This window comes from Oncorhynchus mykiss, chromosome 24 (genome assembly GCF_057628025.1).
Source record: "Oncorhynchus mykiss isolate SJ-2025 chromosome 24, ASM5762802v1, whole genome shotgun sequence".
NCBI classification, from domain to species: domain Eukaryota; kingdom Metazoa; phylum Chordata; class Actinopteri; order Salmoniformes; family Salmonidae; genus Oncorhynchus; species Oncorhynchus mykiss.
This window is the reverse complement of record NC_143045.1, coordinates 2,100,423-2,128,103: the sequence shown is the minus strand read 5'-3', so window position 1 is coordinate 2,128,103 and position 27,681 is coordinate 2,100,423. Positions and strand designations below refer to the sequence as shown.

Below are 27,681 nucleotides of genomic sequence, written 5' to 3'. Positions count from 1 at the left end.
TAGCATTTGGTTTCTTTCAAACGCTTTTAGTTGCGCTGAATTGAGCTTGCCTGACGCAATGGGACCAATGGAATAGGGCCAAAACAGCACACCCCAACCTTGTGGCACTTCAGGCAGGCTCAATCAAACGTTCAAAGTATATTAAAGATTTGAATCCGGGTCTAATGAGAGCCAAAATAGAAAAATAGTCTATTATATTTACACATTTTCCAGCAAGATTCACAAACTCTTACTGATCTCAATTGACTCCATTCTGGGATTTCTTAGAAGTTTCCTTTGTGGCAGAGCATTAATGATCATTTATTCGATTTGTGTGCTTTCCTTTTGTGTGTGTGTCCGTGCAACGTGCATAGTGTATTTGTGTGTGCCTGCGTGCATGCTCATGTGTGTGTAGTTTCCTTGACTGTCAAATTACATCTCAGTTGATCTGAAACAGTAGCTGTACAATGACTTTCACTTACTTTAATTCCAAGTACAATGTCTTAAAAAGAAATGGGAAACATGAACCCATTAGCTGAAGGTCACAGTGTTCCCTTTGCAGAGCCCCCCCAAAAGATAAGAGAGACAGAGACACAGAGCCCTGGAGACCATGGAATGTGGCCTTTACATAAACAAGACCAAGGAAATAGTCTGAATAAATAATTTTTCCGTAGTCTACAGTGTTGGGAAGTTAGAAAAACTACGCCTCACTATCGTACGCTTTAAGCATACAATAGCGTTAGACAATTACGACTTACGACTTAACATGTACATTAAACTTGACACATGTAAATACCTCTGTCAAGTACACATAACAAGATCATCTGACTTGTTCTAGAATGTCTTCAAAAGCAAGTCGGATGTCATCCAGGACTCATGGCTGCATAGCCACCAAAGCAAAGGAAGACAGTGTTTATTGGTAAGAAAATATAGACTACAATCAATTATGACAGACTATAACAAGTAACAACTATAGCATGCTGTAACATGTTGATAACTGCTAACGGCACAATAGCCATACAGTGCCAAACTGTACGGCTATAGTGGATGGCCATCCATAAGGATGTCTTATTTTTCAAATACAGATTCTCTGTGTTGCTTGCTAACCTTGAATTCCAGGGTGCCTATGACGGAAAATCTGACATGGTGTCAGTTCAATGAATACTCTATTGATAGCTGCTTATGACTTCCTGTATATATAATGATCCCACTCATTGGGGTTCATTAAAATGTAATCACTGTGAAATAAATTTGACATCACATATCTGTATCCAAATGGATGAGTTGTTTAATTTCTCCTTCTTGTTCATGCTTGATGTGTTTGAGACATACAGTGATTGCAATCCCAGCAAACTTGGAACATAGCCAGAACATTAGCTAAGATTCCAATTAAGTTCTAGTGTAGGATTTTAGCTAAAGTTAGGATGACAACACCCCACCCAAAAAACTCCTTGTTCATGCTTGATGTGTTTGAGACATACAGTGAATGTAATCCCAGCAAACTTGGAACATACCCAGAACATTAGCTAAGGTTCCTAATAATAATATCCTTAGAATGTTCTCCTTAACATTCACAAAAATGTTGTGGACAACATCTGTAACCACCACCACAAAACATTCCCCCAAAGTTCTCATTAGGTTTCCAGGTAATGTAATGGCACAATGTACCAGTAATGTTTTCCCAGCAAACTAAATTAGGTTCTGTGAAAGTTCCCAGACAATTTGTGGCAAATATTCTCATAATACAAAAACTGTCCAGTCGTGCTGATGATTATATAATGTTTGTATAAAACATTTGCCTATTGATGCAAGAACGTTTACATAACACATTTTTTCTGTTCTTTAAAGTTACATAGAATGTTTTATTAGGTTGTGGTAACAGTCTGGTGGGACCATTGTGGGGACATTACAAAATATATGTTCCCAAAACACAAAAACTGCCCAGTTGTGCAGATGATTCTACAATGTTTATTTTAAGGAGAAAAAACATTCTCCTAATGTTTCAAGAATGTTCCTAGAACACATTTAATCTGTTCTTTAAAGGTTCCCAGAATGGTTTATTAGGTTGTGGGGACAGTGTGGGTATGTTAAAGAGAGGTTCTCAAAACACAAAATATTCGCAGTTGTGTTGACATTCATACAATGTTTAAGTTAGTTTGTACGTTCCCTTAATGTTTCAAGAATATGCTTGTGATATTCACTAAGTTTGTACAGAGCATTCCCACAATTTTGCATAATGTTCCACAATTTCCAAATAAGTCTGTTTTTATGACATTCATAGCACATGTGTTTTAGGTTCAATATAATATTCCATTGATGTTCACGCAATATATATATTTTACTTTGTCTTGGAGGTCCTCGTAACATTTCAAGAAAATTCAGAAAATGTAATATATTTAAGTTTTACCTAATATTAATATAACATTCTCAGCATGCAAATGTGTAGCTCCTTAAAGCATAAGAAAGCAGATTGGAATAAATAAGCATTTAGTTTCTCTCCAGATTTCTGATTGGATTTTAAACATCTGGACAAAATAAAGACTCTTTTAGTATTTCACAATTTATTTTCTCAAAAAGCAACATTATTAAACATTTAACCTACAATCTTCAGCGCTGCAACCAGATCAATACATCTCTGTGCCACCATATGGTCAATCAGGACACAGAACACAATTTCTGAGTTATTAAAATGTGAAATTTAATGATTTAGCTCTTTTCTATTGAGCTTTTTTGTTGTTGTTGATAATTTTAATTCAAAACAATCAAAGTAAAGCATTTAATTGTTACCCAGAAATGATTTGATATCGAGATAAAACATCTGCATTGGACCTTTAAAAGATTATTGCAATGAACCGCAATTAGTTTTTGTCTATTTATTATGTATCATACATTTTCAGAATGGGTATTTTGTGCTCTTTTGATTGAAATTGAGAAAAGGTCAAGATGTTTTCTTATTTAGTTTGAAGGTTCTGAGCCTGTATTTAAGAAGCATATGAATACACAATAATACACGTTACTTAAAGGAAGCTCTATCCAACATTTCATGAGACAGTGAAGAAAATCATAAAATACAGTGTCACAAGTACACAGCATAATAACTCAGAAATTATGTTCTGTTTCCTGATTAGACTGAAATATAATACTCTATCACAATTATACCCTGGTGGTGCACAGGCCGTGGGCGCGCTGAGTTAATTATCTGACTACAGGGACAATGATTGCAGGTTCAAGCCAACATGTAATATAACCATGGAATTTGAGGCTCAGATATCATCTACTAAAAGAGAGGATGTCTTTATTTTGTCCAGATTTATAAATCCAGTCAGAAAAACTGAATTTAGACTAACTGTGAAAAACACACCCGATATCATTCCTACTATGAGACGCTTGAAATTGTCCCTATTGTTTTATTTTTTTGCTTTTGCAAGGCAAAAGTGATCCTAGATCAGCACTCATAGTTTTGGAAACATTGTAAAAAAAAATGGGCCCAGAAGTACATAGCATATGAAGAGGATGGGTGAAGTGATGGTGAATAACCCAGTCACCAGTATTTCTCTAAGAAGGCTAAAAAGGATGCATGGAATTTCTGATTGACCATATTGCCATGGCCATATAATTAAAAAAGTTGCAAGAGAACTTCCCTGGTGGTGCAGAGGGTTTGGGACATAGAATTTGAGACGTAGAAATGTTGATGCAAGCAACACAGGAATAACGGTTTACATCAAAAGTGCAGACTGATCATTGCAAAAGGTTTTTAAATTAGTCTTAGACATTTGTTAAAGGTTTAAAATGATGAAATAACACATATGTAATCATGTAGTGACCAAAGGAGTGTTCAACAAATCAAAACATATTTAATATTTGAGATTCTTCAAAGTAGCCACCCTTTGCCTTGATGACAGCTTTGCACGCTCTTGGCATTCTCTCAACCAGCTTCACCTGGAATGCTTTTCCAACAGTCTTGAAGGAGTTCCCACATATGCTGAGCACTTGTTGGCTGCTTTTTCTTCACTCTGCTGTCCAACTCATCCCAAACCATCTGAATTGGGTTGAGGTCGGGTCATCTGATGCAGTACTCCATCACTCTCCTTCTTGGTCAAATAGCCCTTACATAGCCAGGAGGTGTGTTGTGTCATTGTTCTGTTGAAAAACAAATGATAGTGGGACTAAGCGCAAACCAGATGGGATAGCATATCGCTGCAGGATGCTGTGGTAGCCATGCTGGTTAAGTGTTCCTCAAATTCTAACTAAATCACAGTGTCAACAGCAAAGCACCCCACACCATCACACCTCCTCCATGCTACATGGTGGGAACTACAAATGCTGAGATCATCCGTTCACCTACTCTGCGTCTCACAAAGACAGCAGTTGGAACCAAAAATTTGACTCATCGGACCAAAAGAACAGATTTCCACCAGTCTAATGTCCATAGCTCGTGTTTCTTGGCCCAAGCAAGTCTCTTATTATTGGTGTCCTTTAGTAGTGTTTTTTTGCAGCAATTCGACCATGAAGGCCTGATTCACAGTCTGCCCTGAACAGTTGATGTAGAGATTTGTCTGTTACTTCCACTCTGTGAATAATTTATTTGGGCTGCATCTTTTGAGGCTGGTAACTCTAAATTATCGTCTGCAGCAGAGGTAACTCTAGGTCTTTCTGCAGCAGAGGTAACTCTGGGTCTTCCATTCCTGTGGCGGTCCTCATGAGAGCCAGTTTTATCGTTGTGCTTGATGGTTTTTGGGACTGCACTTGAAGAAACTTTCAAAGTTCTTGAAATGTTCCTCATTGACTAACCTTCATGTCTTAAAGTAATTATGGACTGTCGTTCCTTTTTGCTTATTTGAGCTGTTCTTCCCATAATATGGACTTGGTCTTTTACCAAATAGGGCTATCTTCTGTATACCACCCCTACCTTGTCACAACACAACTGATTGGCTCAAGTGTATTTAAGGAAAGATATTCCACAAATGAGCTTTTAAAAAGGCAGACCTGTTAATTGAAATGCATTCCAGGTCATGAAGCTGGTTGAGAAAATGCCGAGTGTGCAAAGCTGTCATCAAGGCAAAGGGTGGCCACTTTGAATAATCTAAAATATATTTAGATTTGTTTAACACTTTTTTGGTTACTACATGATTCCATATGCGTTATTTCATAGTTTTGTTGTCTTCACTAATCTACAATGGAGAAAATAGTAAAAAATAAAGAAAAACCCTTGAATGAGTAGGTGTGTCCAAACTTTTGACTTGCACTGTATATGAAGGCTGTCTGTGGTAACGGATATTGCCATAGCACAAGCAAGACACAGTCTACACATTGCATTGCGGCAAAACAATTAGCGTTTTGTGTGATGTTTATGCTGCGATATAGCCAGCAGGTTTCCTGAAAAAAGAACATCAAATTACTAGACAACCTGTTTGTCATGCTTATGTTTGCCATAGTTCTTTGTCTGTTGTAAAAATAGGCTAAGTTTGAGCAAACTGTTTTGTGTAGTCACAGAGTCACAGTGTCTGAGCACTAAGCAGCAACTGAAAGGAGGTAGGCTAGTGGATCCCGGATGTGCAGGAATCTTCGTATTTTCTGGTTTCCAGAAAATCCAGAACTATAGCCACTCTGTTCAATCTCACCAAAAAAGCTATTTTCTGCTGATTGAATTACTTTTCCTAAATATTTATATTTTACAATGCTCAGTTGTTAGAATTGTCCAATCACAAACAGAAAAGTATTTAGAGGCTGTTTCCCTGTTCATTTTGTATGTATTTTCTTTAGCTATTGGTACCTTAAGGGGCTAAGACAAACGGGCTGAAGGACGTTGGTACCCAGGCGCTAATGTGTCTCTCTCCTCGCTGAATGAATGACATCAATGGATGAAATGGTGATAGAAGCTGATAATTGTGCATATGACTTCACAATTTAATTGGAATTAGCGGAATGATGAGGGTGAAGAGCAGTTACGGCTGCTGAGGGGAGGACGGATCATAATAATGGCTGGAACAGAGCAAATTGAATGGCATCAAACATGGAAAAAATGTGGTTGATGCACTGTTTTTGATTCCATTCTACAAAATCCGCTCCGGCCATTACCACAAGCCCGTCCTCCCCAATTAAGCAGCCAACAACCTCCTGTGGTGAAGAGGATGATTGAATTTAGAACAATAGTGCTGTTTGAACTGTCTGATTGTGCTGTACTTGTAACTGTCGTTGTGGACTTAGATTAGTTGCAGGCCTATTTGTGTAATAGCCCTTGATAACTGAAGGGTGTTTTTAGTGGGAGTGGTCTTGCCTGTCTTTCCTGGCTATTTAAGGAGCCTTACTTGGCCCCAGTCTTAGTGTGTCATCTATAGTATGGAAGGGGATCAACTCCTAGAAGAGCAGCAAATACATTTTTGGATTCAATAAGTAGCTGTTGGTATTGTCTTGCTGGGGCAATTAAATTGAAGTGCTGTCCTTTACCTAGTAGCCAAGTTAAATCATTGCTGTTTGAACTGTCTGATTGCTCAGTACTTCTGACTGTCGTTGTGGACTTGGATTAGTTTCAGGACAATTTTCTCTGTCCTGGCACCCCAATGGTGGAACAAGCTTCCCCCTAAAGTCAGGACAGGGGAGTACTACCCATCTTTTGAAAACGTCTGAAACCCTACCTCTTTGAAGAGTAACTTAAATAACTCTCACGGCGCCCCCGACGCTGAGTACAACACACGTGTGTAGTTCAAAATGGCAATCCAAACCAAACAAATGGACGCACTGACAGCATTGAAAATGCCTGAATGCAGAATTTAGAAGAGCTGGAGTCGGATCGGATATTGAGCTTGAAATCAGTGTTGCCGATGAAGACTCTTCAATTGATTTTGATGTCGACTCCGAGCCTCCGCCTCCGGTGTCTGAGCCTCGCTGCAGAAAAATCAGAACAAGGCCAACTGAGACGGTTATCCCAACTGTCATGGTGAGACAGAAGTCTGGGAGGGATGGAACGGGGTAGAAAAGAGTGACGAGATCGTAACAGGAAGGTGGCCTTTCCAGAATATTCTCACAGAGAGCAGGCCCTATATGTCACGCAAAGAGAAACTGCCACCGCACTCTACAGTTTTCTTTGCTCATGTGACATGCAGATGTTGACGCACAGAGATTGTACTGTCGCTCATGTACACAAAAAAGTAAACAGTATGTGGGTGGGACATGTCTATGGATGAACTCAAAGCATTTATTGCACTTTTGTACTGTATGTCCCGTGGGCATATGGCAGAAAGAGCACGGATGTGGAGTCATTTTGGTCTGATAGGTATGCAACCGCTTCATAAGCCCCTGGTCCTAACATGCGTTCATTGTCCTGTCCACATTCTGATTGTCCCCACATTTTTTCACAGGTGTAGACGATTAAGACACATTTGATCTGATTGTGATTAGATCTTCCTTATCACCTTCAGAGGTAGTCAGGGATGCATTGTGTCTGGATATATTACAAGTGTAGATGGTTCTGGACAGTGAAACCATATAAATCCTAATTATCCCACCCTCCAAATGAATCATAGGTGGCACCATTGACTTATGGCACCAATATTTTTCCTAAAATAAATAAATTAATATAATTTTGAAAAACAATATCTTTCAAATTATTTGCATACAGGGAAATCTGGTCACAATGCGAACACAGTGGATGGGTAAGAGGCATTTTAATACCATGTGTAGACGCAACGGCTAATATATGGACACAAACAAAATGTGAACAAGATCAAGACAAAGGATGCATGCGAGCACCAGGTATAAACATGGCTGGAGAGATTATGCTACACCTGAGTTTCGATAACAAGGAGACAAGACCAATAAGTGTGCAGACGGACAGGTTTGCTGCACTCAAACACATCAAAAAGTTTTGTGAAGAATTGCATTGCTTGTTACAAGCCAGGAGAGAACATACTGTTAACTGTTGATGAGCAACTGTTTCCAACCAAAGCTTGTGCCGTTTTATCCAATACATGGCCAACAGACCGGACAAATGTCTATTTAAATTAAGCCAAAACCAAGTACTTGCTCAATGGCTTTCCATATCTGGGGAAAGATTAAACGAGGCCAGTGGTTGAGCAATGGCCCCAGACTGTGGTTTTGAGACTCATGGAGCCTTACATGGGCAAAGGTAGAAATGTGACTATGGACAACTTCTTCACATCAAATTTGAGGGGATTGTCAATACAGTTGTATTGCATTGTTTCCACTGAAACTAGAAATTTAGTTGAGTAAGTAATTAATTTGTCATGTGTTTCATGTCAGTGCCTGGGAATTGAACAGGGTGGAGCTGTTGACTAATTAAAAATGTCCTTTTGCGCATGGCTTTCGACCTTCGTCTCTCCCGAGCCCGTATGGGAGTTGTAGTGATGAGACAAGATAGTAACTACTAACAATTGGATACCACGAAATTGGGAAGAAAAGGGGGTAAAAAAATAATAATAATCATCTTTTCTTTATGTCCTTTTTTTATTCTGGGAGGAGTCAGTTCTCAGTATGTGGTGGTCAGCCTTTTTTTGGTAAAAAAAAAGGTTTGCAGAAAGCAACTAAGCAGTTTGGGAGATTTCAAAATAGATTAAAACAGACCGGCATCCATTCCCACTAAGAAGTGACTTCCGAGCAGTGTGGCTCATCTGTCATTTCCGTGTGTTTGAAGCAAACACTTGCAGCTAGAAGTCATGCAAAATGTAATCAGCTGTTAGAATGTAACTATAATCATTTTTTATTATATATATATATTTAATCTGGGCTGATTACAGTTACATCATTTTTGCAATGTAATTACCTAATCCCTGTGACAGGTTATCCGTTACTACCCAACCCTGTTGATGATACAGTCATAAGTACATTGTCATCTCCAGACAGTATTTCGGAATATGATAGATGCTATGTCTCAAATCCCTCCCTATTTCCTAATATAGTCCACTTCCTTTGACCAGGGCCCATAGGGTTCTAGTCATAGGTAGTGCACTCGGTAGGAAAAAGGTTGCTATCTGGGACGAAGGTGGAGTTTGGCAGCACCTTGAAGAACACCCATTGGAAGACAGGACTGGAGTCAAAGCTCATGTCCTCAACAGCGACTGTGACAGGAGCAGAGAGAATCTTCCCGCTGACTGCGGTCTCTGGCAACGCACAAACAATGTTTGCTCAGTCTCCTACCAACACACGACATCAGTTAGCAGCAAACAGATGTGGCAAAGATGTTATCACAAATATCAGACACTAAACTCCAAGATTCAGAGCTGTCGTTCAACCCTAAAGGGAAATATTTTAGTGATGTTGATTAGTATGTACTCAGTACAACATGCATACTGTTCCCCAATGCATATTTTATTCCAAATTAGAAATGTCACCTCTCTCTCATTTATTCATGCAAGCACACACAAACACTTACACACACATGCATGCACGTACACACACACGTACGCACAACAGAAATTGGGACATCATCTGAGAGAAAAAGGAATTTCGGAAGCTGTTGTATTTGTAGTTATTAGATGGAAGATTAGTTGCTATCTGGAGTGACACTGCTGGAGTCTGAGAGGAAAATTATAAGCAATTGGTGCTAAGAGCATTCACTCTGAAAAATATATAATACTTTCGCATAGACAGTATAGACCACATACAAATTACTAATTAATCTCCCTTTGACTGGAAAGATGAGCTGAACAATGCTTTGAACTATGACCCATCACTAACCTCTACTATGTGGGAGAGAATGTGAGTGACTAACCAGTTTGAATAGTCCATGGTGGTAGACCAAGAACTCTCTGGGATTAAGACGATCTGGGTCAAGCAGGAGCAGATCTCCTTCACACTCCCACTGTGCATCCAGATAGCCAATAAAAGAGCTTCCTCTGCCTGAAATACAGAAACAATCCATAAAATCCAGTTGGCCATTTCTGTTTGCTGTTTGCCATCTACAGTGGCAAGAAAAAGTGAGGTGAACCTTTTGGAATTACCTGGATTTCTGCCTAAATTTGGTCATCAAATTTGATCTGATCTTCATCATAAGTCAGAACAATAGACAAACATAGTGTGCTTAAACTAATAACACACAAATGATTGTATTTTTCTTGTCTATTTTGAATACATCACTTAAACATTTGGGGAAAGTATGTGAACCCCTAGACTAATGACTTCTCCAAAAGGTTATTGGAGCCAGGAGTCAGCTAACCTAGAGTCCAATCAATGAGACAAGATTGGAGATGTTGGTTAGAGCCGCCTTGTCCTATAAAAAAAAACTCACAAAATGTGAGTTTTTATTCATAAGAAGCATTGCCTGATGTGACCCATGCCTCGAACAAAAGAGATCTCAGAAGACCTAAGATGAAGAATTGTTGACTTGCATAAAGCTGGAAAAGGTTTCAAAAGTATCTCTAAAAGCCTTGATGTTCATCAGTCCACGGTAAGACAAGTTGTCTATAAATGGAGAAAGTTCAGCACTGTTGCTTGAATATTCAATGAGGTTAAGAAGAATCCTAGAGTGTCAGCTAAAGACTTACAGAAATCTCTGGAACGTGCTGACATCTCCGTTGACGAGTCTACGATACGTAAAACCCTAAACAAGAATGGTGTTCATGGTGTTCATGGAAGTTTACAAAAGTGCAATTGGATGTTCCACAGCGTTTCTGGCAAAATATTATGTGGACAGATGAAACTAAAGTTGAGTGGTCCGGTTTGGCCTTTTGGTTGCATTTTTGTTGTGTAATTTCGTCATTCACTTCATAGTCCGCCTGAAAAAAATCCTATTATTTTGGTTCTATGTATTTTCTATGGTTTTCTCACCTTGTCTCACCTAGCTACCTTAAGATGAATGCACCAACTGTAAGTCGCTCTGGAAAAGGTTGTCTGCTAAATGACTCAAATGTAAATGTAAAATGTAAGCAACGACCGCCAAAGGGAGGGGAATAATGTCTCACGGTGTTGAGAAACCTCGAAGGATAAGAAGCATCTGTGGCGTTATGTCGCTATGTCAGACACTTTCGCTGCTTTTTTCCCGTGGTGGTGGGGATTTGATTATGATGGATGGTCAGTGTTGAGGAAGCTACTCTGAAAATATAGTTTACCAAGCTACCAATTACTTCACACTGGAAGAAGTTAGGCTGCACTAATGCTACCCTTAAGAAAAATATAGTTTACTTAACTAAAGTTACTTCGAAAAAAGTAGTTCACTTCATTAACTACTTAGTGAAAAATTATCATATGTAAATCGAAAATGTCAGACTACAAATTGCAAGAACAGATCACTTTGGGGTCATATGGTAAAACACTGTAATGTGTCATTTAGCCTATTAAACATAAGAACAATGATAATAAGTGAGAATTATGCAGTCCTGATGCCGAAAAATACAAAAAAGACATTAACTACTAAAAACACTACCTATATTTGAATTCAGTTCAACTGAATTCAGTTCAAATTCAGTTCAACTACTACCAAGATACTGCAAAATGTCATCACTAGTTGTACTGTATTTCACTACTTCCCAACACTGTGGATGGTAATCCTTATCTAAGAATTTGTTTGTTTCAAAGTGCTTCACACAAAAACTACATCTAATCTCACCTCAACTTGATTAATAAAGCTTCTTGCCCATCCTGTCATCAGTCCCATGATGAAGCTTCCCATCTGTCTACCCTCCTGTCCCAGTTTTCTGTTTAGACTTTTACTGTTTCTGAAATAGTCTTCTTCTTATTGAACGCCGGAGTTGGCCTCAAATATGAACTGCTACCGTGTCAAATTACATTTGTGTTGCACAAGGACTGACTGAAAGTGTCCCTCACAAAGTTTAATGAGGTGGTACAGTATGTTTTGTTTGTTATTGTTCATTGTTTGGTTATTATATGTTGTGGTATGTGGTGGAGCAATCGCGTGTGTGTGTGTGTGCGGGTCCTCTTTAATTTCTACAATTCTTCGGCCCAAACACATCACAGGACGTTAGTGATGTGCGTTTGATTATACAAACTTTTGTGTAACCCACCTTTGAGGCCCCCCCCCCCAGAAGTCCTGCATCTTGCGCCAAGCCACTCAGCTTCCTCTCCACACCCTTTCACCCAGGTGAAAGAGTTGGGAAAGCTCCAGCAGTTTATCCCACTCCTCCTCTGTATGGGAAACATCACAGACACATACAGTACACACATAGCAGGTCACACAAACATTTACATGCCATTATGAGACACTCATAACTTATCTCAGGGCTACATTTACAACAAGTCATCCTTGTGATCTTGTCGGGGAACTTCTGGTGTTCAAATACTATATGCAGTTAATGTGTTCCCCACAAGGTAGAGACATAGTCAAAGCACTTGAGTAGAATTGAATTTCTCTGCACACAGTCATAGTGGATGCAAAATACTGTCCATAATAAATCTTTAGTTTGTAATAAACAGCACATTTCAATGTTGTTCTTTACCTGACAGTGTGGGGACACAGACATATGACGGCTGAACAGATTATTTCATAGGCTCGCCCTCTGTGAAGGAATGGGACATCATTAGGACTCTTCATAAATATGATCAGCAAAGCCTCTGATGAAGTAAAAGTAATTCATTAATCAATTAATCTTACCTTGTGAGTGTATGTCAGAGATTGTAGTGTTTCTGTGAGATGTCTGTGAGTGAGGCTGGGGGACACTGGGGCCCTTAGAATCCTGGTCCTGAGGCAGAGCCTTCATTGGGACTCTCAGAGACTGGGTGGAGATTCCTGCATAGATATCTCTCACTGTTAACGACATTGACTCATCAAAATAGATAAGACAAGATAAGGCAGTGTCATGAACAACGAGCAACCGCAGTTAAATGGTTCTATCACATAGAATAGTGTGATTATTTAGCAGACCCTTTTTAAGTCTATCTGTGACAACCCAAAACACCAGTACCACGCTCCAACAAACTGAGCCATCTGAACCATTAGGGCCACCGTCTATTGTGCCTACCTTTTTTTTTTTTTTTTTTTTACCCCCTTTTTCTCCCCAATTTCATAGTATCCAATTATTAATAGTTGTCTCATCGCTACAACTCCCGTACGGGCTCGGGAGAGACGAAGGTCGAAAGTCATGCGTCCTGCAAAACAACCCAACCAAGCCGCATTGCTTCTTAACACAGCGAGCATCCAACCCGGAAGCCAGCCGCACCAATGTATCGGAGGAAACACCGTGCACCTGGCGACCTTGGTTAGCGCGCACTGCTCCCGGCCCGCCACAAGAGTCGCTGGTGCGCGATGAGACAAGGACTTCCCTACCGGCCAAACCCTCCCTAACCCGGACGACGCTAGGCCAATTGTGCGTCGCCCCACGGACCTCCCAGTCGTGGCCGGCTGTGACAGAGACTGGGCGCAAACCCAGAGCCTCTGGTGGCACAGCTAGCGCTGCGATGCAGTGCCCTAGACCACTGCGCCACCTGGGAGGCCTTACCTTTAAACACTGGCACTGACTTGGTCCATGCACGAGAATATATCTCCAATCCAAAAGTCTGTTTTGTTGACAAACCTACAAACACATTTTACAAAAAAAGCTAAGGATACAATATCCTTATCATATCCTCCCACCCCCCCCCCCCCCCCAAAAAAAACAGATAAATGCAACTTCACGCATGCTGAGGTACCAGAGATGCGGAGGCAGTAGGTGCTCAGAGAGAGACTTGGCTGTTTGTTCTCCTCCAGTAGCTGAATGAGTCGCTCCAGGAGAAGCACGGCTTTCTGCTGGGTCAACGACAACACTATCAAAGAGTGGATCAAACTCCTTGTACCAGGAGGAACCTGATAACACAGACTGGATAGAAAGACACGCCCAACAGCAACACTAATCAACTATATTAAAGGGATAGTTCATTCAATAACAGATATACAGTAAGCTCCAAAAGTATTGGGACAGTGACACATTTTTTGTGAAATAATACAATGACTATGAGGTTCAAGTTCATCCATATCAGGTGAACCATTTAGAAATTACAGAACACTTTTTGTACATAGTCCCCCCATTTTAGGGGACCAAAAGTATTGGGACAAATTCCCTTATGTGTATTAACGTAGTAAAAAGTTAAGTATTTGGTCCCATATTCACAGCACACAATGAATACATCAAGCTTGTGACTCTACAAATTGGTTGGATGCATTTGCTGTTTGTTTTGGTTGCGTTTCAGATGACTTTGTACCTGATCAGAAATGAATGGTAAATAATGCATTATTGTGACATTTTGGAGTCACTTTTATTGTAAATAAGAATAGAATGTTTCTAAACACTTCTACATTCATGTTGATGCTACCATGGTTACGGATAATCCTGAATGAATCATGAATAATGATGAGTGAGAAGGTTAGACGCAGAAATATCATACCCCCAAGACATGCTAACCTCTCACCATTACAACAACAATAGATGATTGCATTTTTGGGGGTGGATGATATTAGTGCTTCTGTAACTGTCTCACTCATCATTATTCATGATTCATTCAGGACAATCTGTTATCATGGTAGCATCCAAATTAATGTACAAATGTTTAGAAACATGTTCTATTCTTACAATAAAAGTGACTCCCAAATGACACAATGCAATATTTACCATTCATTTCTATTGGTCCCCTAAAATGGGTGGACAATGTACAAAAATACTAATTTCTAAACGGTTCACCCAATATGGATGAAAATACCATCAAATTAAAACTGACAGTCTGCATTTTAACCTCAAAGTGCTGTGGTACAGAGCCAAAACAACAACATATTTGTCACTGTCCCAATACTTTGAGCTCATTGTACATGACTTTCCTCTTACTTTCCTCTTATGATACCCGTTACACTGGTACACTCCCATATTTCTCTGTCTCACTTTCCTTTCCATACAAGAGAGCCTCAAAACAACACACCCTCAGTTGTGAGCCATTAACATGCATTCATCTGCAGAACACGATCCCACCCCCTTTAATAAATAATACAATCCATCTTCACTGTTATCATAAAGGGATAAACATTCTAGGGCCGGTTACCATAACACAGATTAAGAATAGTCCTGGACTAAAAAAAACATGCCTTTTTAAACTAAGACTAGGCTTAATCTTTGTCCGGGAAACCGGCCCCTTATGTTTACTTGAGCAACATGTTTGCGTAATCAGATTGAACTATGCTAGATCTGGCCGTGACATGGATTGATGGCGTCTGCTCTCCTCTCTGTGCTGTCCATCTGTCCTGGCCCTGCTGCAGTTTCTCCACACACGTTCACCCTGTCCAGGCCAGCCACCAGCTCTGTCTGCCAGCAGCACTGCTGCTCCCACTCCTTATCATCACCTAAACACAGTAAAACACACACAGACACGTGCAGAGTTGTAATTACACAGCATAAGCCACATTTATGATTCCCCACCGGAGACCAGGGCTCAATCCCAGCATTAATCCCTGAATTCCTTATTCTAAATTAAGTGAAAATACTTTTTTTTTTTTACATATTTGGAGAAATAAAAGACAAGGTAAGGTATTAATATGCAATAAGTATATTACAATGTATCTTTGAGCTATGGAAAAGCAAATCCACTCTAACTGGAGTTATGCCAGACTTGCTATACCTTGAGTGATGATAAGCAGAACATGAGGTGGCAGGAGCAGAGACAGGTCTGAGAGCTGGGACACTCTCTTCTGTGCTTCTGACTGGCCAGCCTCCTGAAGCTCTGCTGCAGCCACCCTCATCTGCCTTTCGGTGTCCGCCCTGTGGGCCTACAGTGCACACACACAAACTCACACACATACACACATGCAGGCATTCACACGCATACAGGCATGTGCACACACAAACACACAGACACACAAACACAATGTATAGGGATCTCCATTATACAGTAATGCCACTAGGGAGATTAACATAATCAAAATGACACGTATGCATTCAAGCAATTCAGCATAAGAGAAATCCTTTCCTGTTTGTTGAGGACTGTGCATCCCCATCCATCTGCCTGCCCTGCAGCCTAGTTCAGTTTACCTGCTCAGAGTCCTATTGGAGTAGCTCCAGATCTCCTAGCAGCACCTCCTCCTTCTGTTTCTCCTTCTTCCAGTACCTGCTCCTTAGACACCACTCATCTTGCACGACTAGTAAAAAAGAGATACGTGCGATTTATGCTATTGCACTCAATCACTATTTGTTGATTATGTTAGTCATTTGAACAAGGGACTGAAAAACACTCAAAACACAACATGATGGGGCCACCTTGTGTGCTTAACCTGTGATTTTGGCAACATGTATATTGACCATGGCAAAGTTAAAGATGTTGAAAAGAAAAGTAACCTGTGTAAGTTATCTTCCTTAACAGCACACTGTCAGGATTATCTCCCGGAGTTAGGCAGTATGAAGCAGTAACAGGCACAGCAGTCTGTCTGGACACATCCAGGAAAACCTCCACAACAGGAGCCAGCACCCCTGTTACAGGGTCCACTGTCAGGGCCCCGAAACAAAAAATTCACACGTTTTCATCCATCACTGTCTTCCCACAGCCTAAACTTGGCCTTCCATTCTCTCTATTTCTAAACAGCTGGATTGGGAGTAAGACCAGGATTCAATCAGATCAGCTTTAACCCGTAGTAACTGAAAAATGCATAGCTTATAATTACTCTTGTTAAGGCGATGGCGGAGGTGTAACTGTTGGGATGCAGCATTCCACCCTGCATACCACTGCTGCCTTGTTTCTGAAGCTAATCAGAGTTGGTCCTGGATGGGAGACCAGATGCTGCTGGAAGTGGTGTTGGAGGGCTAGTAGGAGGCACTCGTTCCACTGGTCTAAAAAAAAAATTGCCCCAGAGTTGTGATTGGGGACATTGCCCTGTGTAGGGTGCCGTCTTTCGGATGGGACGTTAGACGGGTATCCTGACTCTCTGTGGCCACTAAAGATCTCATGGCACTAATCGTAAGAGTTGGGATGTTAACCCCGGTGTCCTGGCAAAATTCTCAATCTGGCCCTCATACCATCATGGCCACGTAATCATCCCCAGCTTCTAATTGGCTCATTCATCCCTGTAACCATTCCCCAGGTTGTTGCTGTAAATGAGAATGTGTTCTCAGTCAACTTTCCTGGAAAATAAGACTGAAATAAAATAAATAAAAAATAAAAAGCTGTCACATCCGTCAGCGACTACTCTTGTGGTCATTGTCACGAAACCACAACCATCCCGACTCTTTAATTCTCACCCGCGTTAGAAGTTCAGAACGAGAAAGTGTAGGCTATATAGAAATAATGACGCTCAAATGGAAAACCAATGAACAAAATAATAAGGATTAATATCAGCCTAATTCAGGCTAAAGTTACATCACAAATCCCAGTGTTCGAACTGCATGGGATTTTTACGAATGCAATGGAAATGTCCGCAATAGGCATAACGCTGGGATTAATCTTGTGGATTAATCTTGTGGATTAGAATGTTTCAACGCATTTACACCTCCGACACGCCTAAACAAAAGCAATGATAAGCTATGTGTTTGTTGGTTACCATGGGTTAAGGCTGATCTGATTGAATCCTGGCCGAAAAGACCTGGCAATGTACACAAGCAGGTGTGAAAGCAACCTACCTTGGACGCTACCATACTGGGCAATGCCCCAGGCCCAGTCCAGCAAGGTTTCCAGCCAGCTCAGCAGCTGCAGGTGACAGTGTAGCACTTTCCCCCAGGCCTGCTCCTTCTCCTTGGCTGCAGCCTGGATCCGTCCCAGCTCAGTCTCCTTCCTCTGGGCCTGTAGACCCTGCAAACCCATCTCCCCAGAGCCCCAGTCCTCTCTGAGCCCACGCAGAAGCTCCACCAGGCGGATACGGGCAACCAGAGTCTGGCTGTCTAGTAGAACCTGAAACCCCCCGGCTTGAGGCACCAGATTCCCAGCCCGGATGCTACCGCCGCCCACCTGGACTACCATGCCGCTCAGGAGCTCGATGAAGGATACAGGAGGAGGCCGTCTACTGGAAGCACCGCTCCTAGAGAGGGACATGACATTATGTGTAGGGCCAGGAGTTTGTCCTTGCCATTTGATCTGACCAAGATAAACTTAAGGTCCTAGTTACAGGTTATGACTGAGTCTGGAGTTTTTCCTGGTTCAAGTCAAGTGGTCAGGGAAAACTTTTTAACTTTTCTTTAGCTAGATCTTAAAACACAAAAGGATTGGTCTAGCATTGTTTAGTATTTCAAACACCAGTACGGTGCCCATATTATGTCTGCATCAAACATCCATGGAAGTTGGGGAGTTACTCATATAACAAAATATTAAAGTTTACTATAGAATTCTGTAGTAAACTGTAGTATACTACACTGTAGCCTACTAACCCTTGATCAGGTGTAGTACTTACTTTAGAACGTTGTAGTATGCTGTAGAATATACTAGACACTGTAGTATCCCTCGATTATGTAGTGCTTACTTTAGAATTGTGTGGTATACTGGAGAATAATATACTACACACTGTACTATCCCTTGATCATGTAGTGCTTACCAGTGTTGTAGTACTCAAGACCGAGCATTTCAGTCTCAAGACCACATTATTGAGTGTCTGGTCTTGTCTTGGTGTTGGATATGAGATTAGCAGAGTAAAAAAAATTATCAGCTTCCATTCAGTCAGCATATAAAACCGCTTCGCCAGACCGAATATATTCACTTCTTTCTTGAAACATTCGTATCTTAATAAAGGCTATTAAGATACGAATAGCCTTTATATCTATTATAAACATGTTTGCGCAGTGATGAACCTATTGGCCTTCAGTTTGTGATTCTGAAAGGACAACAACAGTAATACCAGCGCACTCATGTAGGAGTGTACTTTTTGTAAAACACAAAAGGGCCAGTGGTGTAGTGGAGGGTATACATGCAGGTATAAACCGTATACCCACTTTTGTTTTACAGTGGCATTGCCTATACTCACTACTTTCACTACTTTCTCACTAATTCCTACTGATGCGTATCAAGGTACTGTAGTGGAGGTATACAACTTATCAACTTATCAGGGTAGGAAAGACATTTCAACGTATGATATCTACTAGGCAACAATGGGTATACAATTTTTTTTTTTTTTAAGTTTAGTCCGAAGTATTGGTTGGTAGGCTATTTGTGACATGCAATTGTCATCATGCATGGTTTGCATCAGGGGCATCGACATGGATAACCCTGGGTAGACAGAGGCCCATCCACTGGGGAGCCAGGCCCAGGCAGGCCCACCCAATCACATTGATGTGGTTTAAGCATTGTTGTAGACTTAGACCATCACATTTTTGTATTTTTTCCTGTTTTAAAAAGTGTGATTTTGAGAGTGAAAATCAGAAAAATTGAAAGGAAAACAAATTTTTTAAGAATAGGAAAATGTGATTTTTCATACAAGGTTGCCTTTCATTCACTGGGCAGGCCAATCAGAAGAAAACAAAAGCACAACTATTAAGCATTTCCCAATCGAAATGTACAACTATTACTTCCCATTGCAAAAACACATTTTACGTTTAGCAAACAAAGTAACTGGTGACCTAAAGTTTAAATGTGAAACTGACAGTTTTACCTACTTTGCAGATATGAAACAAACAGACAATCATAATATCAGTAAAAAATATAAAAATGTCCCTGTTTATGCCACAAAACCAACTTTATAAGAGGTTTTAAAAATAGATTCTATTTGACTCAACATTCCACGACGTACAGTACAGTGCATTTGGAAATATTCAGACCCCTTGACTTTTCCACATTTTGTTACCTTACAGCCTTGTTCTAAAATTGAGTGAATAATAGCACAGTACCCCATCATGACAAAGCAAAAACATGTTTTTATTTTTTTATTTTGCAAATGTATAAAAAAAATGGAAACATCACATTTACATAAGTATTCAGACACTTTACTTAGAACTGTTGAACCACCTTTGGCATCGATTACAGCCTAGAGTCTTCTTGGGTACGACATTGCAAGCTTGGCACACCTGTATTTGAGGAGTTTCTCCCATTCTTCTCTGCAGATCCTCTCAAGCTCTGTCATGTTGGATGGGGAGCGTCGTTGGACAGCTATTTTCATGTCTCTCCAGAGATATTAGATCGGTTTCAAGTCCGGGCTCTGGCTGGGCCACTCAAGGACATTCAGAGACTTGCCCTGAAGCCACTCCTGCAATGTCTTGGCTGTGCTTAGGGGTTATTGTCCTGTTGGAAGGTGAACCTTCGCCCCAGTCTGAGGTCCTGAGCGCTCTGGAGCAGGTTTTCATCAATGATCTCTCTGTACTTTGCTCTGTTCATCAATCCTGACTAATCTCGCAGTCCCTGCCACTGAAAAACACCCCCACAGCATAATCCTACCACCACCATACTTCACTGTAGGGATGGTGCCAGGTTTGCTCGAGACGTGACGCTTGGCATTCAGGCCAAAGAGTTCAATCTTGGTTTCATCAGAATTAGAGAATCTTGTTTCTCCTGGTCTGAGAGCAGGCTGTCATGTGCCTTTTACTGAGGAGTGGCTTCTGTCTGGCCACTCTACCATAAAGGCCTGATTGGTGGAGTGCTGCATAGATGGTTGTCCTTCTGGAAGGTTCTCCCATCTCCACATAAGAAATCTGGAGCTAGATCCGAGTGAACATTGGGTTCTTGGTCGCCTCCCTGACCAAGGCTCTTTTCCCCGGATTGCTCAGTTTGGCCGGGTGGCCAGCTCTAGGACGAGTCTTGGTGACTCTAATCAAGATGTAGAAACATCTCAAGGATGGTCAATGGAAACAGTTACACATGGAATAAACAAGCGTACAGTCAATAACGCAATAGAAAATAAAGTCAAGAACGCTCTAGATAACATGTAAACAACCTAACCAGCTCTGCTACGGTGAGGAAAATTGTCAGGGTGAGGTGTTCTCTCATTTGTGTCTGGAAGTAGCTTGCTAGCAAGCTAGCCAACTTTAGCCAGTTAGCTTGGGTGCTTGATTGGGACAAGCATGCATTGGCAGGCAAGCTGCAGAAGGACGAGGAGGCTACAATTCCCAAAAGTTTATCAGTGCCATTTTTCAGGCCTACCTAGCTGAAAAAGTTTGAGAGGATTTATCTAATGTTCCTTGTTAGATTCTATCTCACCTTGCTCTGGCTAGCATTAGTTGTTGATCTTGTTGTTGTTGATGTGCATACAGTAATTGAGGGAAATAGAGGCAACCTTTTCATGGTTGTTTGATAAATAGGACTGTAAAGTTCCCAAATGTAAGAGGACTCCCGTGGTGTTTACATATTTGCAGAAATCCATTCAGGTGTTTTTTGTTGCTGTTGGTGAATGTGTTCTAATGATCTAAATTCACGTTGTTGCAACTGCCTGTAAACACACAATCCAGTTCAAAGTGAATGATGGTAGGCCCGTGTGGCAAATGGCTTGTTCGTATATAGGTCTACTCTAGCTCTGATTAGCTATAGCTCACCGGTCTGTGTAGACTCCAGTCCTGGACAAGACCAATGTTTTTATTTGGTTTTATTTACTGCAGTGTCTATTAATTGTCCAAACGCACGGCCGCTTTCCCCACTCTATATTGCTATAGAATTTCCAAAATAATTGATGAAAACCTGAAAATGACCATATCTAAGTGGTCGCTTGTCAGATATATTTTTTCTTTTTTTAAGCGTCATATTCTTCCTGGGGATGTATATGAACAGATTTTAATCAGATTTCATGTTGCTACAATTCTGTCAGTTCCACGTTAAACGCAACAATGTTTCACACACAAGTTATTTTCAAAGAGATGGCTAACAGTAAAAAACACAGATCCACTCACCAGACGATGAAAATATGAAACTTAACTTCTTGTTGAAAGTTATTCTTGAAAATGTAGTAGCTAACAAATTAACAACAACATCCTCTTTGATAGCACCTGCTGCAAACTAGCCGACAACAAAAGCTAGAAACTACTGCTCGCTAGTGGCCTTCAAGAAGCCAGAAGTTTTCATACATTTTTGTACAAATGGCCCCATTCATTGTTCCTAGTACAGTTGAATGGCAGTTCCTTTCATCTAGCTTCTGATGGCCTAGTCAATGGCTGACTAGATGTGGCTAGCTAGATGTTTTTTTCTCTTCGGTGTTAACCCTTCCCTTTCCAACAAAAATTGAGAGATTAAATCAGAACATCATTGAAAATAATAATATAATGATCATTATTTGTATATTATTATAATCATTATTTTGTAAATCCTTAGCCCTTATCTCAGGCCTGGGCAATTATTTTCCATTGAGGGCAACATTAGAATATATTTATGCCATTTCGGGCAAAAATGCTATTACAGGATTATACATCAAGTGTATGACTGTATTGACAGTTATGGCTACTGTAAATCACGTCCAGATATGCTACTTAAACTTTTTTAACATGCACAGAAATAAACCACATCCATGTTCTCCTTTTGGTAGGTATTTTCATTATTAAACATGCAATGAACTACATGAAGGGAAAAGTACACTGTGCATTCAGCACCACAGACTGAACTCTTGTTAACTGGGATGGACAAAAACACAAGATAGAGAGAGAGCTCAGCATTACATTTAAACTAGTCAATCAGTGTGAGGAGTGAAGTCTCTGATGGGAATTGTCTAGAGCAGTGAAGTCTGATGGGCATTGTCTAGAGCAGTGAAGTCAGGTATAGTTTCTGACGTCGCTATGTGCAGAATTGCTGAGAGGTGAAAGTCAGTAAGAGATGTGTCTTGACTTGTTATATTTCATAACAAATAGTACAAACATCTTCTGAGCATGACTCCTAATGGTTGGAAAGTTGAGTTCATCGAGAGATGCATAGAACCTTGTCAGTGACATTGTTTTGAATAGTTCTCCAATCACTGCATCAGACTGAAGATCGATAAGCTCAAGTTGCAGGTCAGTGGGAACATTATCCACATTGAAGGTGAAAGCAGAGGAAACCAACAGCATGTCATTTTCCAACACTTTGATATCCTCAAAAGGACGACAATACTCACCTTTCAAAGCACGGAGCAGCGATGTATACTTCTCCCGCTGGTCATCTGATAGGGAACAGACTAGTAGTGTCGGAAGGTGGGTGAGATTGTTGGCTTCTACTTGGTGGGGCAGGAGGAGTAATTTTCCCTTGAAGGCTTTGACATCTGATCTGCAAAAAGGCCCTTCCCTTTTAGTTTGGAATTCAGTTTATGCATGAGGGCCATGACATCCACGGTGAACGCAAAATCAGCCAACCATTCTTTATCTTGCAGTTGAGGGAAATCCACATATTTTCCTTTCATTTGCAAAAACTCAGCCATCTCATACTTCAGGTTCCACACCCTTTTAAGCACCTTCCTCAAACTCAGCCATCTCACGTTTGTGTGGTAGGCGAGATCTACATGACCCGTTTTTCTGGACTCTGTCTTGACTCGGTCTCGAACCTGTTTTCTCCCTATTTTTGTTCATGTGTGTAATGTGTTCACCCAGGCAGTACTGACCTGTTATTAGATCTAGATTGACTCCGGCAGTCAGCACCACATTTCCCGTCATGGGGTCCAACATCTGAGAGCCCACCTGGATGGGCTGGGGGAGACGGGTCAGGGGAACACATGCACCCCTCCCAGGGGTTACACCAGCCCAGTCTGAGGGTGGATGGTCACAGCTAAAGTGGGCACCAGGAGACCTGTGTCCAGGTCACACAAGTGTCCCCCTAGCAGCAGTCTTTGTCTGGGGCGGAGGACCCTTAGTCGGGTGGTCACGGGCTGGGCTGAATGGCGAGAGAGGCAGCAGGGGAAACTCCCACTTTCTCATATCCCCTGATAACAAGAAGCAAGACATTTTAAGCATCTACATCCTTATCTAAATCACATATTTGGATTTAAGTGAATATAAATTATTATTTTTCCTTTCAAAAGTGAAATAGTGTACATTTTTGGATTTGAACTTAAAGTGCAAAGTCGTAATGCATGTACTGTCGATCTCTAGTTGTGGTTACCACACAGCGCTCTTGACTCACCTGAACATGAGTCTGTTGTGAAGACTAGGGTAGAGCTGGCTGGGTCATTGCCCACTTTGCCAGCTACGGGGAGCAGTCTGCCAGTCTGAGGGTAGAAGAAGAAGACAGGGGGTACTGACATACTGTGACCGCTGGCCAGGAGCACGTGAGTGTGGGGTTTGGATAGTATGAGACTGAGTGGACCGCTCCACAGGCACGCACTGACCCGTCAGGGGCTGGAAGAAATTAAGTTAGAGAAGTATTTGATCCACCTCATAGGAAGTGATATGTCAAACTTTATAACAGTATTTCAGTAAATCTGACCTAAGTCTCTTACCCAGCCAATGTGTCTATGAAGCTAAATGTATGTGACTTGAATGTAGACTGGTTTACATTATAAATTGTCCCTTTTTTGACCCATTGCCAAACACAAAACATATTTCTACCACAAGGTGGCGTCAATTCACTTGTTATAGCTTTGGAGTGAACACAACACAAAACAGGGTGACTCGTGTGAGTAACCACTGTACTATTTATTTATCTTCATTCATATAAAATGTATATTTCTCTGAACTTCTCAACTTTAGTAGGGACAGATAATATAGCCTAGAATATAACCTTTGATCTGTCTGAGACTACTGTTGTGTGCCTGTACTGTAAGATACTGTATCCTTAGTTAAAGATTAAGCCTTCGGTTTCAAGCCTGGTGCAGAATGGCAAGAGGTCTCACCTATGATGTCCTCCTTGCTAAGGACTGAGCCAGTGTTCAGAAGCTTTGCCTGCCGCTGGCACTCCCTCGACACCTGCTCTGCCATCTCAGATGCCTGTGACGCCACCCTCTGGACAACACTGCATTAAAGATCATAGGGCCCAAAGTTGTTTTCTGGTCAGGTAAAATTGTCAGGAATGGGGAAAACTCAAGGTCTTAACTGTGTACCACAAAGCTCTGATCACAAAGCATAGCAAGATCTATCTAACTTGGGTGCATAGCTCCCGTTTTCAGGGGCTGCTGTATTCCTAATGGTTTTCATTTCTCCATGGTTGTTGCTTTCCAGGTTTACTGTTACTAATGTAACTTCTGTTAAAGGCAAGGATAAACAATCTCATCACCAAGCTAGGGACCCTGGGACTGAACACCTCCCTCTGCAACCGGATCCTGGACTTCCTGGTGGGTCAGTCCCAGGTAGTGAGGGTAGGCAACAACACCTCTGCCACGCTGACCCTCAACACTGGTGTCCCTTGGGTGTGTGCTTAGTACCCTCCTGTACTCCCTATTCTCCCACGACTGCGTGGCTGTGCACGACTCCAACATCATCATCAAGTTTACTGATGACACAACGGTGGTAGGCCTGATCACAGATGGCGATAAGTCAGCCTACAGGGAGGAGGTCAGAGACTTAGCAGTGTGGTGCCAGGACAACAACCTCTCCCTCAACGTCATTAAGTCCAAGAAGCTGATCGTGGACTTTCAGGAGAAAGAGGGTCGAGAGCTCACTAAGAACTTAACATGGACCAAATGCCCACACAGTCATGAAGAGGGCACAGCAGCGCCTCTTACCCCTCAGAAGGCTGAAAAGATTTGGCATTGGCCCTCAGATCCTCAAAAAGTTCTACAACTGCACCATCAACAGTATCTTGGCTGGCTGCATCACTGCTTGGTATGGCAATTGCAACACCCTTGACTGCAAAGCGCTACAAAGGGTGGTGCGGACAGCCCAGTACATCACTGGGACCAAGCTCCCTGACATCCAGGACCTCTATATCAGGTGGTGTCAGAGGAAGGCCCAAAAAAGACCCAAGCCATAGACTGTTCACTCTGCTACCTCCGGCAAACCGGTACCGGAGCATCGTCTCTCGGACCAACAGGCAGCTTCTACCCCCAAGCCACAAGACTGCTAAACAGCCAGACTGCTAAATAGTCAATTAATGACACACAAACTATTTGCACTGACTCTATCTTGCACTGACCCTACGCACACTCTCTAGACGTTATATACACAACAAACATACTTACACACACCTTTACACTCATAATTTGCTGCTGCTACTCAGTCCTTTATTTTACTCATATTATCTATCCAGATGCCTAGTCACTTTAACTTGCCTTCATGTACATATCTACCTCAAATATCTTGTACCTCTACACATTAATCTGATACTGGTACTCCCTGTGTATAGCCCAATTCTTGTGTATTTTATTTCTCTTGTGTTGGTTACTATTTTATGTTTTATTATTATATTTCAACTCTGGGGAAGGTCGGGGAAGGTTCATAAGAAGGCATTTCACTGTCTACAGCAGTTGTATTCAACACAGGTGATAATACAATTGGATTTGATTTGATGTGCTGCTCTCCAGGAGTCAAGCTTGACACCCATGTCCTTAACAGCCAATGAGAGGTGAGTTCGTTTTTCTTCATGAGTCTGTGTTGAAACATTTACAGCAGTACAGCAGCAATGATCAAATTCTTAAATACATTTACAGAACTTCAGATCATTTTCTTCCCTTTGTACCCGACTTGCATATCTTATCTTAGGTTCACCAAATATTAACACATATTTTCATCAGAAGAGAAATGTCTTCACTGTTTCTGGCAATCTGTAAATAGTACTGCACAAAATTCTAAATCACACCATCAGTGTCATACCTTCTTCAATATAAGGAAATATCTAGGCAATGGAGACACTTTTTTGTATCTTTTTTTTTTACAATATGCAGAGAATGATGTTGGGTTACTTCTAAGTAACTGGGTTACTCCTAAAAAAATATTATTGTAATGTCTCCAGTCGTGAAATTGTGTAGAATACGATGATTTTGCGATCCCCCGTCAGCCCCTTGTCTTCAAGGCAGAGCCCCTGGTTCTGAAACTTTGGGGCGTCTCTGTTGCTTGTTCTGACCTCTAAGAATAATGAATGCTGAGGGTAGCAGTGCAATGCTGAGGGTAGCAGTGCAATGCTGAGGGTAGCAAGAACCTTTACAACAGAGGGTTCTACCTAGAACCCAAAATAGTTATACCTGGAACCAAAAGGGGTTCTCCTATGTGGACAGCCGCAAAAACCCTTTGGAACCCTTTTTTGTTGGTATATAACTCTTTAATCCCAGGTTATTGTTACTTTATGTCACTAAAATAACAATGTTTCAATTTCTATAGTCATGTGACAGTTTAAAAAAATGTTTGAATCGCCTAAATGTCGAACTGTAATAGATACATTTTTTTCTTGCGCATTTATCATAACTGATAAACATTTGTTCTGCTATAGCCTATAGATAATATTCTGCCCATATGAACAAATGCATTTTAGGCCATATACAGAACAGCTACAGTATGCATGATTTAATGAAAAGCAGCAAACAGACACAACAATGTTTCACATTCTTTAATAAAAGTCACATAAACAGGCAATAGGATGTACAGCTGGCTTAACAGTATCCCCGCCAAATAGGCAGGCCTACAAGGAAACTTGACACATCTCGACAGACGTTGAGTGTGCGAGGGAATCTGTGTGCTGTGTAGTACCTTCCACAAAAATCTCGGCCTATCTGATGCAGTCTGATCAAAAAGAGTATGACATTGTTGCCACCATTGAATGCAAGGGACGCCAGCAAGCATCAAGGCCTCCCTTGATAAAAGAAAGTATACAATAATAGCCAGTCAGCTAGAGCTAAACTGAGTGAGCTCAACTGTGAATTAGACTGGCACACAATTGTGTCAAGTTTGGATTTGGCTTCACACCATTCACATCACATCAAAAGCAAAACTTCAAAAGACAGAAACAACTTGAATTGTTGCATCTCATTGTGTTATTGTCCTCTGGTGGCTAAAATTG

General features: G+C 41.1%; 1 pseudogene across 1 annotated transcript in view; it reads right to left on the bottom strand.

Annotated features, from left to right (window-relative positions):
- Positions 1-8,681: 8,681 nt before the first annotated feature.
- Positions 8,682-27,681, bottom strand: part of LOC110503444 (uncharacterized) — a 33,741-nt pseudogene continuing 14,741 nt past the window's right edge. Inside the window, exons 2-11 of the transcript XR_016491467.1 lie at positions 24,587-24,705; positions 23,878-24,092; positions 23,360-23,677; positions 17,514-17,908; positions 15,526-16,042; positions 13,576-15,250; positions 12,542-12,676; positions 12,387-12,446; positions 9,707-12,075; positions 8,682-9,095 (exon numbers count right to left, since the gene is read on the bottom strand). The product of XR_016491467.1 is annotated as an uncharacterized LOC110503444 (transcript). The remainder of the gene's footprint in view (positions 9,096-9,706; positions 12,076-12,386; positions 12,447-12,541; positions 12,677-13,575; positions 15,251-15,525; positions 16,043-17,513; positions 17,909-23,359; positions 23,678-23,877; positions 24,093-24,586; positions 24,706-27,681) is intronic.